General features: G+C 42.0%; 46 non-coding genes across 46 annotated transcripts; 25 read left to right on the top strand and 21 right to left on the bottom strand.

The window, feature by feature from the left end:
* The first annotated feature begins 616 nt into the window (after positions 1–616).
* On the top strand, positions 617–915 carry LOC149965737 (signal recognition particle RNA). Its single transcript, XR_016473088.1, has one exon.
* A 430-nt stretch (positions 916–1,345) lies between these two features.
* On the bottom strand, positions 1,346–1,418 carry TRNAK-UUU (transfer RNA lysine (anticodon UUU)). Its single transcript has one exon. It is a non-coding gene; the product is annotated as a tRNA-Lys (tRNA).
* A 136-nt stretch (positions 1,419–1,554) lies between these two features.
* LOC149965735 (signal recognition particle RNA) lies at positions 1,555–1,853 on the top strand. The gene has a single exon (XR_016473706.1).
* Positions 1,854–2,284: 431 nt separating this feature from the next.
* Positions 2,285–2,357, bottom strand: TRNAK-UUU (transfer RNA lysine (anticodon UUU)). Its single transcript has one exon. It is a non-coding gene; the product is annotated as a tRNA-Lys (tRNA).
* Positions 2,358–2,493: 136 nt separating this feature from the next.
* LOC149965733 (signal recognition particle RNA) lies at positions 2,494–2,792 on the top strand. The gene has a single exon (XR_016473704.1).
* A 431-nt stretch (positions 2,793–3,223) lies between these two features.
* Positions 3,224–3,296, bottom strand: TRNAK-UUU (transfer RNA lysine (anticodon UUU)). Its single transcript has one exon. It is a non-coding gene; the product is annotated as a tRNA-Lys (tRNA).
* Positions 3,297–3,432: 136 nt separating this feature from the next.
* Positions 3,433–3,731, top strand: LOC149965731 (signal recognition particle RNA). Its single transcript, XR_016473186.1, has one exon.
* Positions 3,732–4,162: 431 nt separating this feature from the next.
* On the bottom strand, positions 4,163–4,235 carry TRNAK-UUU (transfer RNA lysine (anticodon UUU)). The gene has a single exon. It is a non-coding gene; the product is annotated as a tRNA-Lys (tRNA).
* Positions 4,236–4,371: 136 nt separating this feature from the next.
* Positions 4,372–4,670, top strand: LOC149965729 (signal recognition particle RNA). Its single transcript, XR_016473700.1, has one exon.
* A 431-nt stretch (positions 4,671–5,101) lies between these two features.
* Positions 5,102–5,174, bottom strand: TRNAK-UUU (transfer RNA lysine (anticodon UUU)). Its single transcript has one exon. It is a non-coding gene; the product is annotated as a tRNA-Lys (tRNA).
* A 136-nt stretch (positions 5,175–5,310) lies between these two features.
* Positions 5,311–5,609, top strand: LOC149965727 (signal recognition particle RNA). Its single transcript, XR_016473698.1, has one exon.
* Positions 5,610–6,040: 431 nt separating this feature from the next.
* TRNAK-UUU (transfer RNA lysine (anticodon UUU)) lies at positions 6,041–6,113 on the bottom strand. The gene has a single exon. It is a non-coding gene; the product is annotated as a tRNA-Lys (tRNA).
* A 136-nt stretch (positions 6,114–6,249) lies between these two features.
* LOC149965725 (signal recognition particle RNA) lies at positions 6,250–6,548 on the top strand. The gene has a single exon (XR_016473185.1).
* A 431-nt stretch (positions 6,549–6,979) lies between these two features.
* Positions 6,980–7,052, bottom strand: TRNAK-UUU (transfer RNA lysine (anticodon UUU)). Its single transcript has one exon. It is a non-coding gene; the product is annotated as a tRNA-Lys (tRNA).
* A 136-nt stretch (positions 7,053–7,188) lies between these two features.
* On the top strand, positions 7,189–7,487 carry LOC149965723 (signal recognition particle RNA). Its single transcript, XR_016473697.1, has one exon.
* Positions 7,488–7,918: 431 nt separating this feature from the next.
* Positions 7,919–7,991, bottom strand: TRNAK-UUU (transfer RNA lysine (anticodon UUU)). The gene has a single exon. It is a non-coding gene; the product is annotated as a tRNA-Lys (tRNA).
* A 136-nt stretch (positions 7,992–8,127) lies between these two features.
* Positions 8,128–8,426, top strand: LOC149965721 (signal recognition particle RNA). Its single transcript, XR_016473696.1, has one exon.
* A 431-nt stretch (positions 8,427–8,857) lies between these two features.
* Positions 8,858–8,930, bottom strand: TRNAK-UUU (transfer RNA lysine (anticodon UUU)). The gene has a single exon. It is a non-coding gene; the product is annotated as a tRNA-Lys (tRNA).
* Positions 8,931–9,066: 136 nt separating this feature from the next.
* Positions 9,067–9,365, top strand: LOC149965719 (signal recognition particle RNA). The gene has a single exon (XR_016473062.1).
* A 431-nt stretch (positions 9,366–9,796) lies between these two features.
* TRNAK-UUU (transfer RNA lysine (anticodon UUU)) lies at positions 9,797–9,869 on the bottom strand. The gene has a single exon. It is a non-coding gene; the product is annotated as a tRNA-Lys (tRNA).
* Positions 9,870–10,005: 136 nt separating this feature from the next.
* LOC149965717 (signal recognition particle RNA) lies at positions 10,006–10,304 on the top strand. Its single transcript, XR_016473695.1, has one exon.
* Positions 10,305–10,735: 431 nt separating this feature from the next.
* On the bottom strand, positions 10,736–10,808 carry TRNAK-UUU (transfer RNA lysine (anticodon UUU)). The gene has a single exon. It is a non-coding gene; the product is annotated as a tRNA-Lys (tRNA).
* Positions 10,809–10,944: 136 nt separating this feature from the next.
* Positions 10,945–11,243, top strand: LOC149965715 (signal recognition particle RNA). Its single transcript, XR_016473694.1, has one exon.
* Positions 11,244–11,674: 431 nt separating this feature from the next.
* Positions 11,675–11,747, bottom strand: TRNAK-UUU (transfer RNA lysine (anticodon UUU)). Its single transcript has one exon. It is a non-coding gene; the product is annotated as a tRNA-Lys (tRNA).
* A 136-nt stretch (positions 11,748–11,883) lies between these two features.
* Positions 11,884–12,182, top strand: LOC149965713 (signal recognition particle RNA). The gene has a single exon (XR_016473200.1).
* Positions 12,183–12,613: 431 nt separating this feature from the next.
* TRNAK-UUU (transfer RNA lysine (anticodon UUU)) lies at positions 12,614–12,686 on the bottom strand. Its single transcript has one exon. It is a non-coding gene; the product is annotated as a tRNA-Lys (tRNA).
* Positions 12,687–12,822: 136 nt separating this feature from the next.
* Positions 12,823–13,121, top strand: LOC149965711 (signal recognition particle RNA). Its single transcript, XR_016473693.1, has one exon.
* A 430-nt stretch (positions 13,122–13,551) lies between these two features.
* TRNAK-UUU (transfer RNA lysine (anticodon UUU)) lies at positions 13,552–13,624 on the bottom strand. Its single transcript has one exon. It is a non-coding gene; the product is annotated as a tRNA-Lys (tRNA).
* Positions 13,625–13,760: 136 nt separating this feature from the next.
* Positions 13,761–14,059, top strand: LOC149965709 (signal recognition particle RNA). Its single transcript, XR_016474709.1, has one exon.
* A 431-nt stretch (positions 14,060–14,490) lies between these two features.
* TRNAK-UUU (transfer RNA lysine (anticodon UUU)) lies at positions 14,491–14,563 on the bottom strand. The gene has a single exon. It is a non-coding gene; the product is annotated as a tRNA-Lys (tRNA).
* A 136-nt stretch (positions 14,564–14,699) lies between these two features.
* On the top strand, positions 14,700–14,998 carry LOC149965707 (signal recognition particle RNA). Its single transcript, XR_016474051.1, has one exon.
* Positions 14,999–15,429: 431 nt separating this feature from the next.
* TRNAK-UUU (transfer RNA lysine (anticodon UUU)) lies at positions 15,430–15,502 on the bottom strand. Its single transcript has one exon. It is a non-coding gene; the product is annotated as a tRNA-Lys (tRNA).
* A 136-nt stretch (positions 15,503–15,638) lies between these two features.
* Positions 15,639–15,937, top strand: LOC149965705 (signal recognition particle RNA). Its single transcript, XR_016474698.1, has one exon.
* Positions 15,938–16,368: 431 nt separating this feature from the next.
* On the bottom strand, positions 16,369–16,441 carry TRNAK-UUU (transfer RNA lysine (anticodon UUU)). Its single transcript has one exon. It is a non-coding gene; the product is annotated as a tRNA-Lys (tRNA).
* A 136-nt stretch (positions 16,442–16,577) lies between these two features.
* On the top strand, positions 16,578–16,876 carry LOC149965703 (signal recognition particle RNA). The gene has a single exon (XR_016474048.1).
* Positions 16,877–17,516: 640 nt separating this feature from the next.
* On the top strand, positions 17,517–17,815 carry LOC149965702 (signal recognition particle RNA). The gene has a single exon (XR_016473025.1).
* A 431-nt stretch (positions 17,816–18,246) lies between these two features.
* TRNAK-UUU (transfer RNA lysine (anticodon UUU)) lies at positions 18,247–18,319 on the bottom strand. The gene has a single exon. It is a non-coding gene; the product is annotated as a tRNA-Lys (tRNA).
* Positions 18,320–18,455: 136 nt separating this feature from the next.
* On the top strand, positions 18,456–18,754 carry LOC149965700 (signal recognition particle RNA). The gene has a single exon (XR_016473692.1).
* A 640-nt stretch (positions 18,755–19,394) lies between these two features.
* Positions 19,395–19,693, top strand: LOC149965699 (signal recognition particle RNA). Its single transcript, XR_016473021.1, has one exon.
* Positions 19,694–20,124: 431 nt separating this feature from the next.
* Positions 20,125–20,197, bottom strand: TRNAK-UUU (transfer RNA lysine (anticodon UUU)). Its single transcript has one exon. It is a non-coding gene; the product is annotated as a tRNA-Lys (tRNA).
* A 136-nt stretch (positions 20,198–20,333) lies between these two features.
* Positions 20,334–20,632, top strand: LOC149965697 (signal recognition particle RNA). Its single transcript, XR_016473691.1, has one exon.
* Positions 20,633–21,062: 430 nt separating this feature from the next.
* Positions 21,063–21,135, bottom strand: TRNAK-UUU (transfer RNA lysine (anticodon UUU)). Its single transcript has one exon. It is a non-coding gene; the product is annotated as a tRNA-Lys (tRNA).
* A 136-nt stretch (positions 21,136–21,271) lies between these two features.
* LOC149965695 (signal recognition particle RNA) lies at positions 21,272–21,570 on the top strand. The gene has a single exon (XR_016473690.1).
* Positions 21,571–22,000: 430 nt separating this feature from the next.
* TRNAK-UUU (transfer RNA lysine (anticodon UUU)) lies at positions 22,001–22,073 on the bottom strand. The gene has a single exon. It is a non-coding gene; the product is annotated as a tRNA-Lys (tRNA).
* Positions 22,074–22,209: 136 nt separating this feature from the next.
* LOC149965693 (signal recognition particle RNA) lies at positions 22,210–22,508 on the top strand. Its single transcript, XR_016473689.1, has one exon.
* Positions 22,509–23,147: 639 nt separating this feature from the next.
* On the top strand, positions 23,148–23,446 carry LOC149965692 (signal recognition particle RNA). The gene has a single exon (XR_016473016.1).
* The last annotated feature ends 190 nt before the right edge of the window (positions 23,447–23,636 follow it).

Genomic DNA, 23,636 nt, shown 5'->3' with positions numbered 1-23,636 from the left:
AAAAGAGTTGCTATGAAAAAGAAAAAAACGGGAATATTTTTTGAAAACAAAACTTTTTTTTAAAAATTCCATTATCGCCGACGATAAATAATGTTGGTGACAGTGACCAATTGTCATCTCTATCAATGCCAGACGAACGTCGGTAAATAGTTTAATTTTTGGATTTCGAATTACATAACTTCCGTTTTTTTTCAAGGTCACGAATATATCCTTAATCAGATCGGCCGAACGTTTCTTAAGTTCAAATTAAAGGAAAGGCTTTCAAGCTGCGGCTCTACCCCGGACCGTTAAATGATTTGTTTAAGGTTCTCCAGACTAAGCAAATTGAGCGTTTCTCAAAGCGGAAAAGACGTTACATTGCCGTTAGTTATAAAACTGACAACGAATAAAAAATCGCTACATTTACCCGCCCGAACTGAGGCTCGAACCCAGGACCGTTAGGTTAAAAGCCTAACGCTCTACCGACTAAGCTATCCGGGCTCTGCCGTATTCTATCTTCATGAAAAATGTGGTAATGGACGAGACATTTATTCTCTCCAGTTAATATAACATTTTAACCATATTTCGTTAGGGACGTTCTAACGATTGAAAGGTCGCAACTCGAGAAGCGTCGTTGACTGGGAGGAGTGGCGTCCTCTTGTAATCCAGCGTCTTGGAAGTCGGAATTCGAGGATGGTGTGAGGGTGGAGACTCTGATGATCATCACGCTGTGGAGATTTAACGTCCGCTCGAAGTTTACCGTCAATATGGTGCGCTCGGGGGAGCTCGAAGTGAACCAGGTTTCTTAACGAGTCACGTAGCGGCTTAGGGCAGAAATGCAGCAAGCAAAAGTACCCGCGGAAAACCGTCGTAGGGTTGCGTTTAAGAGCAGGGTTTGATTATCAGACCACCCAAGAAAGTCAAACTCGATTCTATTGGCTTTTGTTTAAACTAACATGAAAAAGAGTTGCTATGAAAAAAAAAAAACGGGAATATTTTTTGAAAACAAAACTTTTTTTTAAAAATTCCATTATCGCCGACGATAAATAATGTTGGTGACAGTGACCAATTGTCATCTCTATCAATGCCAGACGAACGTCGGTAACAAGTTTAATTTTTGGATTTCGAATTACATAACTTCCGTTTTTTTTCAAGGTCACGAATATATCCTTAATCAGATCGGCCGAACGTTTCTTAAGTTCAAATTAAAGGAAAGGCTTTCAAGCTGCGGCTCTACACCGGACCGTTAAATGATTTGTTTAAGGTTCTCCAGACTAAGCAAATTGAGCGTTTCTCAAAGCGGAAAAGACGTAACATTGCCGTTAGTTATAAAACTGACAACGAATAAAAAATCGCTACATTTACCCGCCCGAACTGGGGCTCGAACCCAGGACCGTTAGGTTAAAAGCCTAACGCTCTACCGACTGAGCTATCCGGGCTCTGCCGTATTCTATCTTCATGAAAAATGTGGTAATGGACGAGACATTTATTCTCTCCAGTTAATATAACATTTTAACCATATTTCGTTAGGGACGTTCTAACGATTGAAAGGTCGCAACTCGAGAAGCGTCGTTGACTGGGAGGAGTGGCGTCCTCTTGTAATCCAGCGTCTTGGAAGTCGGAATTCGAGGATGGTGTGAGGGTGGAGACTCTGATGATCATCACGCTGTGGAGATTTAACGTCCGCTCGAAGTTTACCGTCAATATGGTGCGCTCGGGGGAGCTCGAAGTGAACCAGGTTTCTTAACGAGGTACGTAGCGGCTTAGGGCAGAAATGCAGCAAGCAAAAGTACCCGCGGAAAACCGTCGTAGGGTTGCGTTTAAGAGCAGGGTTTGATTATCAGACCACCCAAGAAAGTCAAACTCGATTCTTTTGGCTTTTGTTTAAACTAACATGAAAAAGAGTTGCTATGAAAAAGAAAAAAACGGGAATATTTTTTGAAAACAAAACTTTTTTTTAAAAATTCCATTATCGCCGACGATAAATAATGTTGGTGACAGTGACCAATTGTCATCTCTATCAATGCCAGACGAACGTCGGTAAATAGTTTAATTTTTGGATTTCGAATTACATAACTTCCGTTTTTTTTCAAGGTCACGAATATATCCTTAATCAGATCGGCCGAACGTTTCTTAAGTTCAAATTAAAGGAAAGGCTTTCAAGCTGCGGCTCTACACCGGACCGTTAAATGATTTGTTTAAGGTTCTCCAGACTAAGCAAATTGAGCGTTTCTCAGAGCGGAAAAGACGTTACATTGCCGTTAGTTATAAAACTGACAACGAATAAAAAATCGCTACATTTACCCGCCCGAACTGGGGCTCGAACCCAGGACCGTTAGGTTAAAAGCCTAACGCTCTACCGACTGAGCTATCCGGGCTCTGCCGTATTCTATCTTCATGAAAAATGTGGTAATGGACGAGACATTTATTCTCTCCAGTTAATATAACATTTTAACCATATTTCGTTAGGGACGTTCTAACGATTGAAAGGTCGCAACTCGAGAAGCGTCGTTGACTGGGAGGAGTGGCGTCCTCTTGTAATCCAGCGTCTTGGAAGTCGGAATTCGAGGATGGTGTGAGGGTGGAGACTCTGATGATCATCACGCTGTGGAGATTTAACGTCCGCTCGAAGTTTACCGTCAATATGGTGCGCTCGGGGGAGCTCGAAGTGAACCAGGTTTCTTAACGAGGTACGTAGCGGCTTAGGGCAGAAATGCAGCAAGCAAAAGTACCCGCGGAAAACCGTCGTAGGGTTGCGTTTAAGAGCAGGGTTTGATTATCAGACCACCCAAGAAAGTCAAACTCGATTCTTTTGGCTTTTGTTTAAACTAACATGAAAAAGAATTGCTATGAAAAAGAAAAAAACGGGAATATTTTTTGAAAACAAAACTTTTTTTAAAAAATTCCATTATCGCCGACGATAAATAATGTTGGTGACAGTGACCAATTGTCATCTCTATCAATGCCAGACGAACGTCGGTAAATAGTTTAATTTTTGGATTTCGAATTACATAACTTCCGTTTTTTTTCAAGGTCACGAATATATCCTTAATCAGATAGGCCGAACGTTTCTTAAGTTCAAATTAAAGGAACGGCTTTCAAGCTGCGGCTCTACCCCGGACCGTTAAATGATTTGTTTAAGGTTCTCCAGACTAAGCAAATTGAGCGTTTCTCAAAGCGGAAAAGACGTTACATTGCCGTTAGTTATAAAACTGACAACGAATAAGAAATCGCTACATTTACCCGCCCGAACTGGGGCTCGAACCCAGGACCGTTAGGTTAAAAGCCTAACGCTCTACCGACTGAGCTATCCGGGCTCTGCCGTATTCTATCTTCATGAAAAATGTGGTAATGGACGGGACATTTATTCTCTCCAGTTAATATAACATTTTAACCATATTTCGTTAGGGACGTTCTAACGATTGAAAGGTCGCAACTCGAGAAGCGTCGTTGACTGGGAGGAGTGGCGTCCTCTTGTAATCCAGCGTCTTGGAAGTCGGAATTCGAGGATGGTGTGAGGGTGTAGACTCTGATGATCATCACGCTGTGGAGATTTAACGTCCGCTCGAAGTTTACCGTCAATATGGTGCGCTCGGGGGAGCTCGAAGTGAACCAGGTTTCTTAACGAGTCACGTAGCGGCTTAGGGCAGAAATGCAGCAAGCAAAAGTACCCGCGGAAAACCGTCGTAGGGTTGCGTTTAAGAGCAGGGTTTGATTATCAGACCACCCAAGAAAGTCAAACTCGATTCTATTGGCTTTTGTTTAAACTAACATGAAAAAGAGTTGCTATGAAAAAGAAAAAAACGGGAATATTTTTTGAAAACAAAACTTTTTTTTAAAAATTCCATTATCGCCGACGATAAATAATGTTGGTGACAGTGACAAATTGTCATCTCTATCAATGCCAGACGAACGTCGGTAAATAATTTAATTTTTGGATTTCGAATTACATAACTTCCGTTTTTTTTCAAGGTCACGAATATATCCTTAATCAGATCGGCCGTACGTTTCTTAAGTTCAAATTAAAGGAAAGGCTTTCAAGCTGCGGCTCTACACCGGACCGTTAAATGATTTGTTTAAGGTTCTCCAGACTAAGCAAATTGAGCGTTTCTCAAAGCGGAAAAGACGTTACATTGCCGTTAGTTATAAAACTGACAACGAATAAAAAATCGCTACATTTACCCGCCCGAACTGGGGCTCGAACCCAGGACCGTTAGGTTAAAAACCTAACGCTCTACCGACTGAGCTATCCGGGCTCTGCCGTATTCTATCTTCATGAAAAATGTGGTAATGGACGAGACATTTATTCTCTCCAGTTAATATAACATTTTAACCATATTTCGTTAGGGACGTTCTAACGATTGAAAGGTCGCAACTCGAGAAGCGTCGTTGACTGGGAGGAGTGGCGTCCTCTTGTAATCCAGCGTCTTGGAAGTCGGAATTCGAGGATGGTGTGAGGGTGGAGACTCTGATGATCATCACGCTGTGGAGATTTAACGTCCGCTCGAAGTTTACCGTCAATATGGTGCGCTCGGGGGAGCTCGAAGTGAACCAGGTTTCTTAACGAGGTACGTAGCGGCTTAGGGCAGAAATGCAGCAAGCAAAAGTACCCGCGGAAAACCGTCGTAGGGTTGCGTTTAAGAGCAGGGTTTGATTATCAGACCACCCAAGAAAGTCAAACTCGATTCTTTTGGCTTTTGTTTAAACTAACATGAAAAAGAGTTGCTATGAAAAAGAAAAAAACGGGAATATTTTTTGAAAACAAAACTTTTTTTTAAAAATTCCATTATCGCCGACGATAAATAATGTTGGTGACAGTGACCAATTGTCATCTCTATCAATGCCAGACGAACGTCGGTAAATAGTTTAATTTTTGGATTTCGAATTACATAACTTCCGTTTTTTTTCAAGGTCACGAATATATCCTTAATCAGATCGGCCGAACGTTTCTTAAGTTCAAATTAAAGGAAAGGCTTTCAAGCTGCGGCTCTACACCGGACCGTTAAATGATTTGTTTAAGGTTCTCCAGACTAAGCAAATTGAGCGTTTCTCAGAGCGGAAAAGACGTTACATTGCCGTTAGTTATAAAACTGACAACGAATAAAAAATCGCTACATTTACCCGCCCGAACTGGGGCTCGAACCCAGGACCGTTAGGTTAAAAGCCTAACGCTCTACCGACTGAGCTATCCGGGCTCTGCCGTATTCTATCTTCATGAAAAATGTGGTAATGGACGAGACATTTATTCTCTCCAGTTAATATAACATTTTAACCATATTTCGTTAGGGACGTTCTAACGATTGAAAGGTCGCAACTCGAGAAGCGTCGTTGACTGGGAGGAGTGGCGTCCTCTTGTAATCCAGCGTCTTGGAAGTCGGAATTCGAGGATGGTGTGAGGGTGGAGACTCTGATGATCATCACGCTGTGGAGATTTAACGTCCGCTCGAAGTTTACCGTCAATATGGTGCGCTCGGGGGAGCTCGAAGTGAACCAGGTTTCTTAACGAGGTACGTAGCGGCTTAGGGCAGAAATGCAGCAAGCAAAAGTACCCGCGGAAAACCGTCGTAGGGTTGCGTTTAAGAGCAGGGTTTGATTATCAGACCACCCAAGAAAGTCAAACTCGATTCTTTTGGCTTTTGTTTAAACTAACATGAAAAAGAATTGCTATGAAAAAGAAAAAAACGGGAATATTTTTTGAAAACAAAACTTTTTTTAAAAAATTCCATTATCGCCGACGATAAATAATGTTGGTGACAGTGACCAATTGTCATCTCTATCAATGCCAGACGAACGTCGGTAAATAGTTTAATTTTTGGATTTCGAATTACATAACTTCCGTTTTTTTTCAAGGTCACGAATATATCCTTAATCAGATAGGCCGAACGTTTCTTAAGTTCAAATTAAAGGAACGGCTTTCAAGCTGCGGCTCTACCCCGGACCGTTAAATGATTTGTTTAAGGTTCTCCAGACTAAGCAAATTGAGCGTTTCTCAAAGCGGAAAAGACGTTACATTGCCGTTAGTTATAAAACTGACAACGAATAAGAAATCGCTACATTTACCCGCCCGAACTGGGGCTCGAACCCAGGACCGTTAGGTTAAAAGCCTAACGCTCTACCGACTGAGCTATCCGGGCTCTGCCGTATTCTATCTTCATGAAAAATGTGGTAATGGACGGGACATTTATTCTCTCCAGTTAATATAACATTTTAACCATATTTCGTTAGGGACGTTCTAACGATTGAAAGGTCGCAACTCGAGAAGCGTCGTTGACTGGGAGGAGTGGCGTCCTCTTGTAATCCAGCGTCTTGGAAGTCGGAATTCGAGGATGGTGTGAGGGTGTAGACTCTGATGATCATCACGCTGTGGAGATTTAACGTCCGCTCGAAGTTTACCGTCAATATGGTGCGCTCGGGGGAGCTCGAAGTGAACCAGGTTTCTTAACGAGTCACGTAGCGGCTTAGGGCAGAAATGCAGCAAGCAAAAGTACCCGCGGAAAACCGTCGTAGGGTTGCGTTTAAGAGCAGGGTTTGATTATCAGACCACCCAAGAAAGTCAAACTCGATTCTATTGGCTTTTGTTTAAACTAACATGAAAAAGAGTTGCTATGAAAAAGAAAAAAACGGGAATATTTTTTGAAAACAAAACTTTTTTTTAAAAATTCCATTATCGCCGACGATAAATAATGTTGGTGACAGTGACAAATTGTCATCTCTATCAATGCCAGACGAACGTCGGTAAATAATTTAATTTTTGGATTTCGAATTACATAACTTCCGTTTTTTTTCAAGGTCACGAATATATCCTTAATCAGATCGGCCGTACGTTTCTTAAGTTCAAATTAAAGGAAAGGCTTTCAAGCTGCGGCTCTACACCGGACCGTTAAATGATTTGTTTAAGGTTCTCCAGACTAAGCAAATTGAGCGTTTCTCAAAGCGGAAAAGACGTTACATTGCCGTTAGTTATAAAACTGACAACGAATAAAAAATCGCTACATTTACCCGCCCGAACTGGGGCTCGAACCCAGGACCGTTAGGTTAAAAACCTAACGCTCTACCGACTGAGCTATCCGGGCTCTGCCGTATTCTATCTTCATGAAAAATGTGGTAATGGACGAGACATTTATTCTCTCCAGTTAATATAACATTTTAACCATATTTCGTTAGGGACGTTCTAACGATTGAAAGGTCGCAACTCGAGAAGCGTCGTTGACTGGGAGGAGTGGCGTCCTCTTGTAATCCAGCGTCTTGGAAGTCGGAATTCGAGGATGGTGTGAGGGTGGAGACTCTGATGATCATCACGCTGTGGAGATTTAACGTCCGCTCGAAGTTTACCGTCAATATGGTGCGCTCGGGGGAGCTCGAAGTGAACCAGGTTTCTTAACGAGGTACGTAGCGGCTTAGGGCAGAAATGCAGCAAGCAAAAGTACCCGCGGAAAACCGTCGTAGGGTTGCGTTTAAGAGCAGGGTTTGATTATCAGACCACCCAAGAAAGTCAAACTCGATTCTTTTGGCTTTTGTTTAAACTAACATGAAAAAGAGTTGCTATGAAAAAGAAAAAAACGGGAATATTTTTTGAAAACAAAACTTTTTTTTAAAAATTCCATTATCGCCGACGATAAATAATGTTGGTGACAGTGACCAATTGTCATCTCTATCAATGCCAGACGAACGTCGGTAAATAGTTTAATTTTTGGATTTCGAATTACATAACTTCCGTTTTTTTTCAAGGTCACGAATATATCCTTAATCAGATCGGCCGTACGTTTCTTAAGTTCAAATTAAAGGAAAGGCTTTCAAGCTGCGGCTCTACACCGGACCGTTAAATGATTTGTTTAAGGTTCTCCAGACTAAGCAAATTGAGCGTTTCTCAAAGCGGAAAAGACGTTACATTGCCGTTAGTTATAAAACTGACAACGAATAAAAAATCGCTACATTTACCCGCCCGAACTGGGGCTCGAACCCAGGACCGTTAGGTTAAAAACCTAACGCTCTACCGACTGAGCTATCCGGGCTCTGCCGTATTCTATCTTCATGAAAAATGTGGTAATGGACGAGACATTTATTCTCTCCAGTTAATATAACATTTTAACCATATTTCGTTAGGGACGTTCTAACGATTGAAAGGTCGCAACTCGAGAAGCGTCGTTGACTGGGAGGAGTGGCGTCCTCTTGTAATCCAGCGTCTTGGAAGTCGGAATTCGAGGATGGTGTGAGGGTGGAGACTCTGATGATCATCACGCTGTGGAGATTTAACGTCCGCTCGAAGTTTACCGTCAATATGGTGCGCTCGGGGGAGCTCGAAGTGAACCAGGTTTCTTAACGAGGTACGTAGCGGCTTAGGGCAGAAATGCAGCAAGCAAAAGTACCCGCGGAAAACCGTCGTAGGGTTGCGTTTAAGAGCAGGGTTTGATTATCAGACCACCCAAGAAAGTCAAACTCGATTCTTTTGGCTTTTGTTTAAACTAACATGAAAAAGAGTTGCTATGAAAAAGAAAAAAACGGGAATATTTTTTGAAAACAAAACTTTTTTTTAAAAATTCCATTATCGCCGACGATAAATAATGTTGGTGACAGTGACCAATTGTCATCTCTATCAATGCCAGACGAACGTCGGTAAATAGTTTAATTTTTGGATTTCGAATTACATAACTTCCGTTTTTTTTCAAGGTCACGAATATATCCTTAATCAGATCGGCCGTACGTTTCTTAAGTTCAAATTAAAGGAAAGGCTTTCAAGCTGCGGCTCTACACCGGACCGTTAAATGATTTGTTTAAGGTTCTCCAGACTAAGCAAATTGAGCGTTTCTCAAAGCGGAAAAGACGTTACATTGCCGTTAGTTATAAAACTGACAACGAATAAAAAATCGCTACATTTACCCGCCCTAACTGGGGCTCGAACCCAGGACCGTTAGGTTAAAAGCCTAACGCTCTACCGACTGAGCTATCCGGGCTCTGCCGTATTCTATCTTCATGAAAAATGTGGTAATGGACGAGACATTTATTCTCTCCAGTTAATATAACATTTTAACCATATTTCGTTAGGGACGTTCTAACGATTGAAAGGTCGCAACTCGAGAAGCGTCGTTGACTGGGAGGAGTGGCGTCCTCTTGTAATCCAGCGTCTTGGAAGTCGGAATTCGAGGATGGTGTGAGGGTGTAGACTCTGATGATCATCACGCTGTGGAGATTTAACGTCCGCTCGAAGTTTACCGTCAATATGGTGCGCTCGGGGGAGCTCGAAGTGAACCAGGTTTCTTAACGAGGTACGTAGCGGCTTAGGGCAGAAATGCAGCAAGCAAAAGTACCCGCGGAAAACCATCGTAGGGTTGCGTTTAAGAGCAGGGTTTGATTATCAGACCACCCAAGAAAGTCAAACTCGATTCTTTTGGCTTTTGTTTAAACTAACATGAAAAAGAGTTGCTATGAAAAAGAAAAAAACGGGAATATTTTTTGAAAACAAAACTTTTTTTTAAAAATTAAATTATCGCCGACGATAAATAATGTTGGTGACAGTGACCAATTGTCATCTCTATCAATGCCAGACGAACGTCGGTAAATAGTTTAATTTTTGGATTTCGAATTACATAACTTCCGTTTTTTTTCAAGGTCACGAATATATCCTTAATCAGATCGGCCGAACGTTTCTTAAGTTCAAATTAAAGGAACGGCTTTCAAGCTGCGGCTCTACCCCGGACCGTTAAATGATTTGTTTAAGGTTCTCCAGACTAAGCAAATTGAGCGTTTCTCAAAGCGGAAAAGACGTTACATTGCCGTTAGTTATAAAACTGACAACGAATAAAAAGTCGCTACATTTACCCGCCCGAACTGGGGCTCGAACCCAGGACCGTTAGGTTAAAAGCCTAACGCTCTACCGACTGAGCTATCCGGGCTCTGCCGTATTCTATCTTCATGAAAAATGTGGTAATGGACGAGACATTTATTCTCTCCAGTTAATATAACATTTTAACCATATTTCGTTAGGGACGTTCTAACGATTGAAAGGTCGCAACTCGAGAAGCGTCGTTGACTGGGAGGAGTGGCGTCCTCTTGTAATCCAGCGTCTTGGAAGTCGGAATTCGAGGATGGTGTGAGGGTGGAGACTCTGATGATCATCACGCTGTGGAGATTTAACGTCCGCTCGAAGTTTACCGTCAATATGGTGCGCTCGGGGGAGCTCGAAGTGAACCAGGTTTCTTAACGAGGTACGTAGCGGCTTAGGGCAGAAATGCAGCAAGCAAAAGTACCCGCGGAAAACCGTCGTAGGGTTGCGTTTAAGAGCAGGGTTTGATTATCAGACCACCCAAGAAAGTCAAACTCGATTCTTTTGGCTTTTGTTTAAACTAACATGAAAAAGAGTTGCTATGAAAAAGAAAAAAACGGGAATATTTTTTGAAAACAAAACTTTTTTTTAAAAATTCCATTATCGCCGACGATAAATAATGTTGGTGACAGTGACCAATTGTCATCTCTATCAATGCCAGACGAACGTCGGTAAATAGTTTAATTTTTGGATTTCGAATTACATAACTTCCGTTTTTTTTCAAGGTCACGAATATATCCTTAATCAGATCGGCCGAACGTTTCTTAAGTTCAAATTAAAGGAACGGCTTTCAAGCTGCGGCTCTACCCCGGACCGTTAAATGATTTGTTTAAGGTTCTCCAGACTAAGCAAATTGAGCGTTTCTCAAAGCGGAAAAGACGTTACATTGCCGTTAGTTATAAAACTGACAACGAATAAAAAATCGCTACATTTACCCGCCCGAACTGGGGCTCGAACCCAGGACCGTTAGGTTAAAAGCCTAACGCTCTACCGACTGAGCTATCCGGGCTCTGCCGTATTCTATCTTCATGAAAAATGTGGTAATGGACGAGACATTTATTCTCTCCAGTTAATATAACATTTTAACCATATTTCGTTAGGGACGTTCTAACGATTGAACAGTCGCAACTCGAGAAGCGTCGTTGACTGGGAGGAGTGGCGTCCTCTTGTAATCCAGCGTCTTGGAAGTCGGAATTCGAGGATGGTGTGAGGGTGGAGACTCTGATGATCATCACGCTGTGGAGATTTAACGTCCGCTCGAAGTTTACCGTCAATATGGTGCGCTCGGGGGAGCTCGAAGTGAACCAGGTTTCTTAACGAGGTACGTAGCGGCTTAGGGCAGAAATGCAGCAAGCAAAAGTACCCGCGGAAAACCGTCGTAGGGTTGCGTTTAAGAGCAGGGTTTGATTATCAGACCACCCAAGAAAGTCAAACTCGATTCTTTTGGCTTTTGTTTAAACTAACATGAAAAAGAGTTGCTATGAAAAAGAAAAAAACGGGAATATTTTTTGAAAACAAAACTTTTTTTTAAAAATTCCATTATCGCCGACGATAAATAATGTTGGTGACAGTGACCAATTGTCATCTCTATCAATGCCAGACGAACGTCGGTAAATAGTTTAATTTTTGGATTTCGAATTACATAACTTCCGTTTTTTTTCAAGGTCACGAATATATCCTTAATCAGATCGGCCGAACGTTTCTTAAGTTCAAATTAAAGGAACGGCTTTCAAGCTGCGGCTCTACACCGGACCGTTAAATGATTTGTTTAAGGTTCTCCAGACTAAGCAAATTGAGCGTTTCTCAAAGCGGAAAAGACGTTACATTGCCGTTAGTTATAAAACTGACAACGAATAAAAAATCGCTACATTTACCCGCCCGAACTGGGGCTCGAACCCAGGACCGTTAGGTTAAAAGCCTAACGCTCTACCGACTGAGCTATCCGGGCTCTGCCGTATTCTATCTTCATGAAAAATGTGGTAATGGACGAGACATTTATTCTCTCCAGTTAATATAACATTTTAACCATATTTCGTTAGGGACGTTCTAACGATTGAAAGGTCGCAACTCGAGAAGCGTCGTTGACTGGGAGGAGTGGCGTCCTCTTGTAATCCAGCGTCTTGGAAGTCGGAAATCGAGGATGGTGTGAGGGTGTAGACTCTGATGATCATCACGCTGTGGAGATTTAACGTCCGCTCGAAGTTTACCGTCAATATGGTGCGCTCGGGGGAGCTCGAAGTGAACCAGGTTTCTTAACGAGTCACGTAGCGGCTTAGGGCAGAAATGCAGCAAGCAAAAGTACCCGCGGAAAACCGTCGTAGGGTTGCGTTTAAGAGCAGGGTTTGATTATCAGACCACCCAAGAAAGTCAAACTCGATTCTTTTGGCTTTTGTTTAAACTAACATGAAAAAGAGTTGCTATGAAAAAGAAAAAAACGGGAATATTTTTTGAAAACAAAACTTTTTTTTAAAAATTCCATTATCGCCGACGATAAATAATGTTGGTGACAGTGACAAATTGTCATCTCTATCAATGCCAGACGAACGTCGGTAAATAATTTAATTTTTGGATTTCGAATTACATAACTTCCGTTTTTTTTCAAGGTCACGAATATATCCTTAATCAGATCGGCCGTACGTTTCTTAAGTTCAAATTAAAGGAAAGGCTTTCAAGCTGCGGCTCTACACCGGACCGTTAAATGATTTGTTTAAGGTTCTCCAGACTAAGCAAATTTAGCGTTTCTCAAAGCGGAAAAGACGTTACATTGCCGTTAGTTATAAAACTGACAACGAATAAAAAATCGCTACATTTACCCGCCCGAACTGGGGCTCGAACCCAGGACCGTTAGGTTAAAAGCCTAACGCTCTACCGACTGAGCTATCCGGGCTCTGCCGTATTCTATCTTCATGAAAAATGTGGTAATGGACGAGACATTTATTCTCTCCAGTTAATATAACATTTTAACCATATTTCGTTAGGGACGTTCTAACGATTGAAAGGTCGCAACTCGAGAAGCGTCGTTGACTGGGAGGAGTGGCGTCCTCTTGTAATCCAGCGTCTTGGAAGTCGGAATTCGAGGATGGTGTGAGGGTGGAGACTCTGATGATCATCACGCTGTGGAGATTTAACGTCCGCTCGAAGTTTACCGTCAATATGGTGCGCTCGGGGGAGCTCGAAGTGAACCAGGTTTCTTAACGAGGTACGTAGCGGCTTAGGGCAGAAATGCAGCAAGCAAAAGTACCCGCGGAAAACCGTCGTAGGGTTGCGTTTAAGAGCAGGGTTTGATTATCAGACCACCCAAGAAAGTCAAACTCGATTCTTTTGGCTTTTGTTTAAACTAACATAAAAAAGATTTGCTATGAAAAAGAAAAAAACGGGAATATTTTTTGAAAACAAAACTTTTTTTAAAAATTCCATTATCGCCGACGATAAATAATGTTGGTGACAGTGACCAATTGTCATCTCTATCAATGCCAGACGAACGTCGGTAAATAGTTTAATTTTTGGATTTCGAATTACATAACTTCCGTTTTTTTTCAAGGTCACGAATATATCCTTAATCAGATCGGCCGTACGTTTCTTAAGTTCAAATTAAAGGAAAGGCTTTCAAGCTGCGGCTCTACACCGGACCGTTAAATGATTTGTTTAAGGTTCTCCAGACTAAGCAAATTGAGCGTTTCTCAAAGCGGAAAAGACGTTACATTGCCGTTAGTTATAAAACTGACAACGAATAAAAAATCGCTACATTTACCCGCCCGAACTGGGGCTCGAACCCAGGACCGTTAGGTTAAAAGCCTAACGCTCTACCGACTGAGCTATCCGGGCTCTGCCGTATTCTATCTTCATGAAAAATGTGGTAATGGACGAGACATTTATTCTCTCCAGTTAATATAACATTTTAACCATATTTCGTTAGGGACGTTCTAACGATTGAAAGGTCGCAACTCGAGAAGCGTCGTTGACTGGGAGGAGTGGCGTCCTCTTGTAATCCAGCGTCTTGGAAGTCGGAATTCGAGGATGGTGTGAGGGTGTAGACTCTGATGATCATCACGCTGTGGAGATTTAACGTCCGTTCGAAGTTTACCGTCAATATGGTGCGCTCGGGGGAGCTCGAAGTGAACCAGGTTTCTTAACGAGGTACGTAGCGGCTTAGGGCAGAAATGCAGCAAGCAAAAGTACCCGCGGAAAACCATCGTAGGGTTGCGTTTAAGAGCAGGGTTTGATTATCAGACCACCCAAGAAAGTCAAACTCGATTCTTTTGGCTTTTGTTTAAACTAACATGAAAAAGAGTTGCTATGAAAAAGAAAAAAACGGGAATATTTTTTGAAAACAAAACTTTTTTTTAAAAATTAAATTATCGCCGACGATAAATAATGTTGGTGACAGTGACCAATTGTCATCTCTATCAATGCCAGACGAACGTCGGTAAATAGTTTAATTTTTGGATTTCGAATTACATAACTTCCGTTTTTTTTCAAGGTCACGAATATATCCTTAATCAGATCGGCCGAACGTTTCTTAAGTTCAAATTAAAGGAACGGCTTTCAAGCTGCGGCTCTACCCCGGACCGTTAAATGATTTGTTTAAGGTTCTCCAGACTAAGCAAATTGAGCGTTTCTCAAAGCGGAAAAGACGTTACATTGCCGTTAGTTATAAAACTGACAACGAATAAAAAATCGCTACATTTACCCGCCCGAACTGGGGCTCGAACCCAGGACCGTTAGGTTAAAAGCCTAACGCTCTACCGACTGAGCTATCCGGGCTCTGCCGTATTCTATCTTCATGAAAAATGTGGTAATGGACGAAACATTTATTCTCTCCAGTTAATATAACATTTTAACCATATTTCGTTAGGGACGTTCTAACGATTGAAAGGTCGCAACTCGAGAAGCGTCGTTGACTGGGAGGAGTGGCGTCCTCTTGTAATCCAGCGTCTTGGAAGTCGGAATTCGAGGATGGTGTGAGGTTGGAGACTCTGATGATCATCACGCTGTGGAGATTTAACGTCCGCTCGAAGTTTACCGTCAATATGGTGCGCTCGGGGGAGCTCGAAGTGAACCAGGTTTCTTAACGAGGTACGTAGCGGCTTAGGGCAGAAATGCAGCAAGCAAAAGTACCCGCGGAAAACCGTCGTAGGGTTGCGTTTAAGAGCAGGGTTTGATTATCAGACCACCCAAGAAAGTCAAACTCGATTCTTTTGGCTTTTGTTTAAACTAACATGAAAAAGAGTTGCTATCAAAAAGAAAAAAACGGGAATATTTTTTGAAAACAAAACTTTTTTTAAAAAATTCCATTATCGCCGACGATAAATAATGTTGGTGACAGTGACCAATTGTCATCTCTATCAATGCCAGACGAACGTCGGTAAATAGTTTAATTTTTGGATTTCGAATTACATAACTTCCGTTTTTTTTCAAGGTCACGAATATATCCTTAATCAGATCGGCCGAACGTTTCTTAAGTTCAAATTAAAGGAAAGGCTTTCAAGCTGCGGCTCTACCCCGGACCGTTAAATGATTTGTTTAAGGTTCTCCAGACTAAGCAAATTGAGCGTTTCTCAAAGCGGAAAAGACGTTACATTGCCGTTAGTTATAAAACTGACAACGAATAAAAAATCGCTACATTTACCCGCCCGAACTGGGGCTCGAACCCAGGACCGTTAGGTTAAAAGCCTAACGCTCTACCGACTGAGCTATCCGGGCTCTGCCGTATTCTATCTTCATGAAAAATGTGGTAATGGACGAGACATTTATTCTCTCCAGTTAATATAACATTTTAACCATATTTCGTTAGGGACGTTCTAACGATTGAAAGGTCGCAACTCGAGAAGCGTCGTTGACTGGGAGGAGTGGCGTCCTCTTGTAATCCAGCGTCTTGGAAGTCGGAATTCGAGGATGGTGTGAGGGTGTAGACTCTGATGATCATCACGCTGTGGAGATTTAACGTCCGTTCGAAGTTTACCGTCAATATGGTGCGCTCGGGGGAGCTCGAAGTGAACCAGGTTTCTTAACGAGGTACGTAGCGGCTTAGGGCAGAAATGCAGCAAGCAAAAGTACCCGCGGAAAACCATCGTAGGGTTGCGTTTAAGAGCAGGGTTTGATTATCAGACCACCCAAGAAAGTCAAACTCGATTCTTTTGGCTTTTGTTTAAACTAACATGAAAAAGAGTTGCTATGAAAAAGAAAAAAACGGGAATATTTTTTGAAAACAAAACTTTTTTTTAAAAATTAAATTATCGCCGACGATAAATAATGTTGGTGACAGTGACCAATTGTCATCTCTATCAATGCCAGACGAACGTCGGTAAATAGTTTAATTTTTGGATTTCGAATTACATAACTTCCGTTTTTTTTCAAGGTCACGAATATATCCTTAATCAGATCGGCCGAACGTTTCTTAAGTTCAAATTAAAGGAACGGCTTTCAAGCTGCGGCTCTACCCCGGACCGTTAAATGATTTGTTTAAGGTTCTCCAGACTAAGCAAATTGAGCGTTTCTCAAAGCGGAAAAGACGTTACATTGCCGTTAGTTATAAAACTGACAACGAATAAAAAATCGCTACATTTACCCGCCCGAACTGGGGCTCGAACCCAGGACCGTTAGGTTAAAAGCCTAACGCTCTACCGACTGAGCTATCCGGGCTCTGCCGTATTCTATCTTCATGAAAAATGTGGTAATGGACGAAACATTTATTCTCTCCAGTTAATATAACATTTTAACCATATTTCGTTAGGGACGTTCTAACGATTGAAAGGTCGCAACTCGAGAAGCGTCGTTGACTGGGAGGAGTGGCGTCCTCTTGTAATCCAGCGTCTTGGAAGTCGGAATTCGAGGATGGTGTGAGGTTGGAGACTCTGATGATCATCACGCTGTGGAGATTTAACGTCCGCTCGAAGTTTACCGTCAATATGGTGCGCTCGGGGGAGCTCGAAGTGAACCAGGTTTCTTAACGAGGTACGTAGCGGCTTAGGGCAGAAATGCAGCAAGCAAAAGTACCCGCGGAAAACCGTCGTAGGGTTGCGTTTAAGAGCAGGGTTTGATTATCAGACCACCCAAGAAAGTCAAACTCGATTCTTTTGGCTTTTGTTTAAACTAACATGAAAAAGAGTTGCTATCAAAAAGAAAAAAACGGGAATATTTTTTGAAAACAAAACTTTTTTTAAAAAATTCCATTATCGCCGACGATAAATAATGTTGGTGACAGTGACCAATTGTCATCTCTATCAATGCCAGACGAACGTCGGTAAATAGTTTAATTTTTGGATTTCGAATTACATAACTTCCGTTTTTTTTCAAGGTCACGAATATATCCTTAATCAGATCGGCCGAACGTTTCTTAAGTTCAAATTAAAGGAAAGGCTTTCAAGCTGCGGCTCTACCCCGGACCGTTAAATGATTTGTTTAAGGTTCTCCAGACTAAGCAAATTGAGCGTTTCTCAAAGCGGAAAAGACGTTACATTGCCGTTAGTTATAAAACTGACAACGAATAAAAAATCGCTACATTTACCCGCCCGAACTGGGGCTCGAATCCAGGACCGTTAGGTTAAAAGCCTAACGCTCTTCCGACTGAGCTATCCGGGCTCTGCCGTATTCTATCTTCATGAAAAATGTGGTAATGGACGAGACATTTATTCTCTCCAGTTAATATAACATTTTAACCATATTTCGTTAGGGACGTTCTAACGATTGAAAGGTCGCAACTCGAGAAGCGTCGTTGACTGGGAGGAGTGGCGTCCTCTTGTAATCAAGCGTCTTGGAAGTCGGAATTCGAGGATGGTGTGAGGTTGGAGACTCTGATGATCATCACGCTGTGGAGATTTAACGTCCGCTCGAAGTTTACCGTCAATATGGTGCGCTCGGGGGAGCTCGAAGTGAACCAGGTTTCTTAACGAGGTACGTAGCGGCTTAGGGCAGAAATGCAGCAAGCAAAAGTACCCGCGGAAAACCGTCGTAGGGTTGCGTTTAAGAGCAGGGTTTGATTATCAGACCACCCAAGAAAGTCAAACTCGATTCTTTTGGCTTTTGTTTAAACTAACATGAAAAAGAGTTGCTATGAAAAAGAAAAAAACGGGAATATTTTTTGAAAACAAAACTTTTTTTTAAAAATTCCATTATCGCCGACGATAAATAATGTTGGTGACAGTGACCAATTGTCATCTCTATCAATGCCAGACGAACGTCGGTAAATAGTTTAATTTTTGGATTTCGAATTACATAACTTCCGTTTTTTTTCAAGGTCACGAATATATCCTTAATCAGATCGGCCGAACGTTTCTTAAGTTCAAATTAAAGGAAAGGCTTTCAAGCTGCGGCTCTACCCCGGACCGTTAAATGATTTGTTTAAGGTTCTCCAGACTAAGCAAATTGAGCGTTTCTCAAAGCGGAAAAGACGTTACATTGCCGTTAGTTATAAAACTGACAACGAATAAAAAATCGCTACATTTACCCGCCCGAACTGGGGCTCGAACCCAGGACCGTTAGGTTAAAAGCCTAACGCTCTACCGACTGAGCTATCCGGGCTCTGCCGTATTCTATCTTCATGAAAAATGTGGTAATGGACGAGACATTTATTCTCTCCAGTTAATATAACATTTTAACCATATTTCGTTAGGGACGTTCTAACGATTGTAAGGTCGCAACTCGAGAAGCGTCGTTGACTGGGAGGAGTGGCGTCCTCTTGTAATCCAGCGTCTTGGAAGTCGGAATTCGAGGATGGTGTGAGGGTGGAGACTCTGATGATCATCACGCTGTGGAGATTTAACGTCCGCTCGAAGTTTACCGTCAATATGGTGCGCTCGGGGGAGCTCGAAGTGAACCAGGTTTCTTAACGAGGTACGTAGCGGCTTAGGGCAGAAATGCAGCAAGCAAAAGTACCCGCGGAAAACCGTCGTAGGGTTGCGTTTAAGAGCAGGGTTTGATTATCAGACCACCCAAGAAAGTCAAACTCGATTCTTTTGGCTTTTGTTTAAACTAACATGAAAAAGAGTTGCTATGAAAAAGAAAAAAACGGGAATATTTTTTGAAAACAAAACTTTTTTTTAAAAATTCCATTATCGCCGACGATAAATAATGTTGGTGACAGTGACCAATTGTCATCTCTATCAATGCCAGACGAACGTCGGTAAATAGTTTAATTTTTGGATTTCGAATTACATAACTTCCGTTTTTTTTCAAGGTCACGAATATATCCTTAATCAGATCGGCCGAACGTTTCTTAAGTTCAAATTAAAGGAAAGGCTTTCAAGCTGCGGCTCTACCCCGGACCGTTAAATGATTTGTTTAAGGTTCTCCAGACTAAGCAAATTGAGCGTTTCTCAAAGCGGAAAAGACGTTACATTGCCGTTAGTTATAAAACTGACAACGAATAAAAAATCGCTACATTTACCCGCCCGAACTGGGGCTCGAATCCAGGACCGTTAGGTTAAAAGCCTAACGCTCTTCCGACTGAGCTATCCGGGCTCTGCCGTATTCTATCTTCATGAAAAATGTGGTAATGGACGAGACATTTATTCTCTCCAGTTAATATAACATTTTAACCATATTTCGTTAGGGACGTTCTAACGATTGAAAGGTCGCAACTCGAGAAGCGTCGTTGACTGGGAGGAGTGGCGTCCTCTTGTAATCAAGCGTCTTGGAAGTCGGAATTCGAGGATGGTGTGAGGTTGGAGACTCTGATGATCATCACGCTGTGGAGATTTAACGTCCGCTCGAAGTTTACCGTCAATATGGTGCGCTCGGGGGAGCTCGAAGTGAACCAGGTTTCTTAACGAGGTACGTAGCGGCTTAGGGCAGAAATGCAGCAAGCAAAAGTACCCGCGGAAAACCGTCGTAGGGTTGCGTTTAAGAGCAGGGTTTGATTATCAGACCACCCAAGAAAGTCAAACTCGATTCTTTTGGCTTTTGTTTAAACTAACATGAAAAAGAGTTGCTATGAAAAAGAAAAAAACGGGAATATTTTTTGAAAACAAAACTTTTTTTTAAAAATTCCATTATCGCCGACGATAAATAATGTTGGTGACAGTGACCAATTGTCATCTCTATCAATGCCAGACGAACGTCGGTAAATAGTTTAATTTTTGGATTTCGAATTACATAACTTCCGTTTTTTTTCAAGGTCACGAATATATCCTTAATCAGATCGGCCGAACGTTTCTTAAGTTCAAATTAAAGGAAAGGCTTTCAAGCTGCGGCTCTACCCCGGACCGTTAAATGATTTGTTTAAGGTTCTCCAGACTAAGCAAATTGAGCGTTTCTCAAAGCGGAAAAGACGTTACATTGCCGTTAGTTATAAAACTGACAACGAATAAAAAATCGCTACATTTACCCGCCCGAACTGGGGCTCGAACCCAGGACCGTTAGGTTAAAAGCCTAACGCTCTACCGACTGAGCTATCCGGGCTCTGCCGTATTCTATCTTCATGAAAAATGTGGTAATGGACGAGACATTTATTCTCTCCAGTTAATATAACATTTTAACCATATTTCGTTAGGGACGTTCTAACGATTGTAAGGTCGCAACTCGAGAAGCGTCGTTGACTGGGAGGAGTGGCGTCCTCTTGTAATCCAGCGTCTTGGAAGTCGGAATTCGAGGATGGTGTGAGGGTGGAGACTCTGATGATCATCACGCTGTGGAGATTTAACGTCCGCTCGAAGTTTACCGTCAATATGGTGCGCTCGGGGGAGCTCGAAGTGAACCAGGTTTCTTAACGAGGTACGTAGCGGCTTAGGGCAGAAATGCAGCAAGCAAAAGTACCCGCGGAAAACCGTCGTAGGGTTGCGTTTAAGAGCAGGGTTTGATTATCAGACCACCCAAGAAAGTCAAACTCGATTCTTTTGGCTTTTGTTTAAACTAACATGAAAAAGAGTTGCTATGAAAAAGAAAAAAACGGGAATATTTTTGAAAACAAAACTTTTTTTAAAAAATTCCATTATCGCCGACGATAAATAATGTTGGTGACAGTGACCAATTGTCATCTCTATCAATGCCAGACGAACGTCGATAAATAGTTTAATTTTTGGATTTCGAATTACATAACTTCCGTTTTTTTTCAAGGTCACGAATATATCCTTAATCAGATCGGCCGAACGTTTCTTAAGTTCAAATTAAAGGAAAGGCTTTCAAGCTGCGGCTCTACCCCGGACCGTTAAATGATTTGTTTAAGGTTCTCCAGACTAAGCAAATTGAGCGTTTCTCAAAGCGGAAAAGACGTTACATTGCCGTTAGTTATAAAACTGACAACGAATAAAAAATCGCTACATTTACCCGCCCGAACTGGGGCTCGAACCCAGGACCGTTAGGTTAAAAGCCTAACGCTCTACCGACTGAGCTATCCGGGCTCTGCCGTATTCTATCTTCATGAAAAATGTGGTAATGGACGAGACATTTATTCTCTCCAGTTAATATAACATTTTAACCATATTTCGTTAGGGACGTTCTAACGATTGTAAGGTCGCAACTCGAGAAGCGTCGTTGACTGGGAGGAGTGGCGTCCTCTTGTAATCCAGCGTCTTGGAAGTCGGAATTCGAGGATGGTGTGAGGGTGGAGACTCTGATGATCATCACGCTGTGGAGATTTAACGTCCGCTCGAAGTTTACCGTCAATATGGTGCGCTCGGGGGAGCTCGAAGTGAACCAGGTTTCTTAACGAGGTACGTAGCGGCTTAGGGCAGAAATGCAGCAAGCAAAAGTACCCGCGGAAAACCGTCGTAGGGTTGCGTTTAAGAGCAGGGTTTGATTATCAGACCACCCAAGAAAGTCAAACTCGATTCTTTTGGCTTTTGTTTAAACTAACATGAAAAAGAGTTGCTATGAAAAAGAAAAAAACGGGAATATTTTTGAAAACAAAACTTTTTTTAAAAAATTCCATTATCGCCGACGATAAATAATGTTGGTGACAGTGACCAATTGTCATCTCTATCAATGCCAGACGAACGTCGATAAATAGTTTAATTTTTGGATTTCGAATTACATAACTTCCGTTTTTTTTCAAGGTCACGAATATATCCTTAATCAGATCGGCCGAACGTTTCTTAAGTTCAAATTAAAGGAAAGGCTTTCAAGCTGCGGCTCTACCCCGGACCGTTAAATGATTTGTTTAAGGTTCTCCAGACTAAGCAAATTGAGCGTTTCTCAAAGCGGAAAAGACGTTACATTGCCGTTAGTTATAAAACTGACAACGAATAAAAAATCGCTACATTTACCCGCCCGAACTGGGGCTCGAACCCAGGACCGTTAGGTTAAAAGCCTAACGCTCTACCGACTGAGCTATCCGGGCTCTGCCGTATTTTATCTTCATGAAAAATGTGGTAATGGACGAGACATTTATTCTCTCCAGTTAATATAACATTTTAACCATATTTCGTTAGGGACGTTCTAACGATTGAAAGGTCGCAACTCGAGAAGCGTCGTTGACTGGGAGGAGTGGCGTCCTCTTGTAATCCAGCGTCTTGGAAGTCGGAATTCGAGGATGGTGTGAGGGTGGAGACTCTGATGATCATCACGCTGTGGAGATTTAACGTCCGCTCGAAGTTTACCGTCAATATGGTGCGCTCGGGGGAGCTCGAAGTGAACCAGGTTTCTTAACGAGGTACGTAGCGGCTTAGGGCAGAAATGCAGCAAGCAAAAGTACCCGCGGAAAACCGTCGTAGGGTTGCGTTTAAGAGCAGGGTTTGATTATCAGACCACCCAAGAAAGTCAAACTCGATTCTTTTGGCTTTTGTTTAAACTAACATGAAAAAGAGTTGCTATGAAAAAGAAAAAAACGGGAATATTTTTGAAAACAAAACTTTTTTTTAAAAATTCCATTATCGCCGACGATAAATAATGTTGGTGACAGTGACCAATTGTCATCTCTATCAATGCCAGACGAACGTCGGTAAATAGTTTAATTTTTGGATTTCGAATTACATAACTTCCGTTTTTTTTCAAGGTCACGAATATATCCTTAATCAGATCGGCCGAACGTTTCTTAAGTTCAAATTAAAGGAAAGGCTTTCAAGCTGCGGCTCTACCCCGGACCGTTAAATGATTTGTTTAAGGTTCTCCAGACTAAGCAAATTGAGCGTTTCTCAAAGCGGAAAAGACGTTACATTGCCGTTAGTTATAAAACTGACAACGAATAAAAAATCGCTACATTTACCCGCCCGAACTGGGGCTCGAATCCAGGACCGTTAGGTTAAAAGCCTAACGCTCTTCCGACTGAGCTATCCGGGCTCTGCCGTATTCTATCTTCATGAAAAATGTGGTAATGGACGAGACATTTATTCTCTCCAGTTAATATAACATTTTAACCATATTTCGTTAGGGACGTTCTAACGATTGAAAGGTCGCAACTCGAGAAGCGTCGTTGACTGGGAGGAGTGGCGTCCTCTTGTAATCAAGCGTCTTGGAAGTCGGAATTCGAGGATGGTGTGAGGTTGGAGACTCTGATGATCATCACGCTGTGGAGATTTAACGTCCGCTCGAAGTTTACCGTCAATATGGTGCGCTCGGGGGAGCTCGAAGTGAACCAGGTTTCTTAACGAGGTACGTAGCGGCTTAGGGCAGAAATGCAGCAAGCAAAAGTACCCGCGGAAAACCGTCGTAGGGTTGCGTTTAAGAGCAGGGTTTGATTATCAGACCACCCAAGAAAGTCAAACTCGATTCTTTTGGCTTTTGTTTAAACTAACATGAAAAAGAGTTGCTATGAAAAAGAAAAAAACGGGAATATTTTTTGAAAACAAAACTTTTTTTTAAAAATTCCATTATCGCCGACGATAAATAATGTTGGTGACAGTGACCAATTGTCATCTCTATCAATGCCAGACGAACGTCGGTAAATAGTTTAATTTTTGGATTT

The sequence above is a fragment of the Leiobunum rupestre genome, chromosome 1, assembly GCF_980474605.1.
Source record: "Leiobunum rupestre chromosome 1, qqLeiRupe1.1.hap1, whole genome shotgun sequence".
NCBI lineage: Eukaryota > Metazoa > Arthropoda > Arachnida > Opiliones > Sclerosomatidae > Leiobunum > Leiobunum rupestre.
Note: the sequence above shows the minus strand (reverse complement) of the source record. Positions and strands in the feature narration are given on the sequence as shown.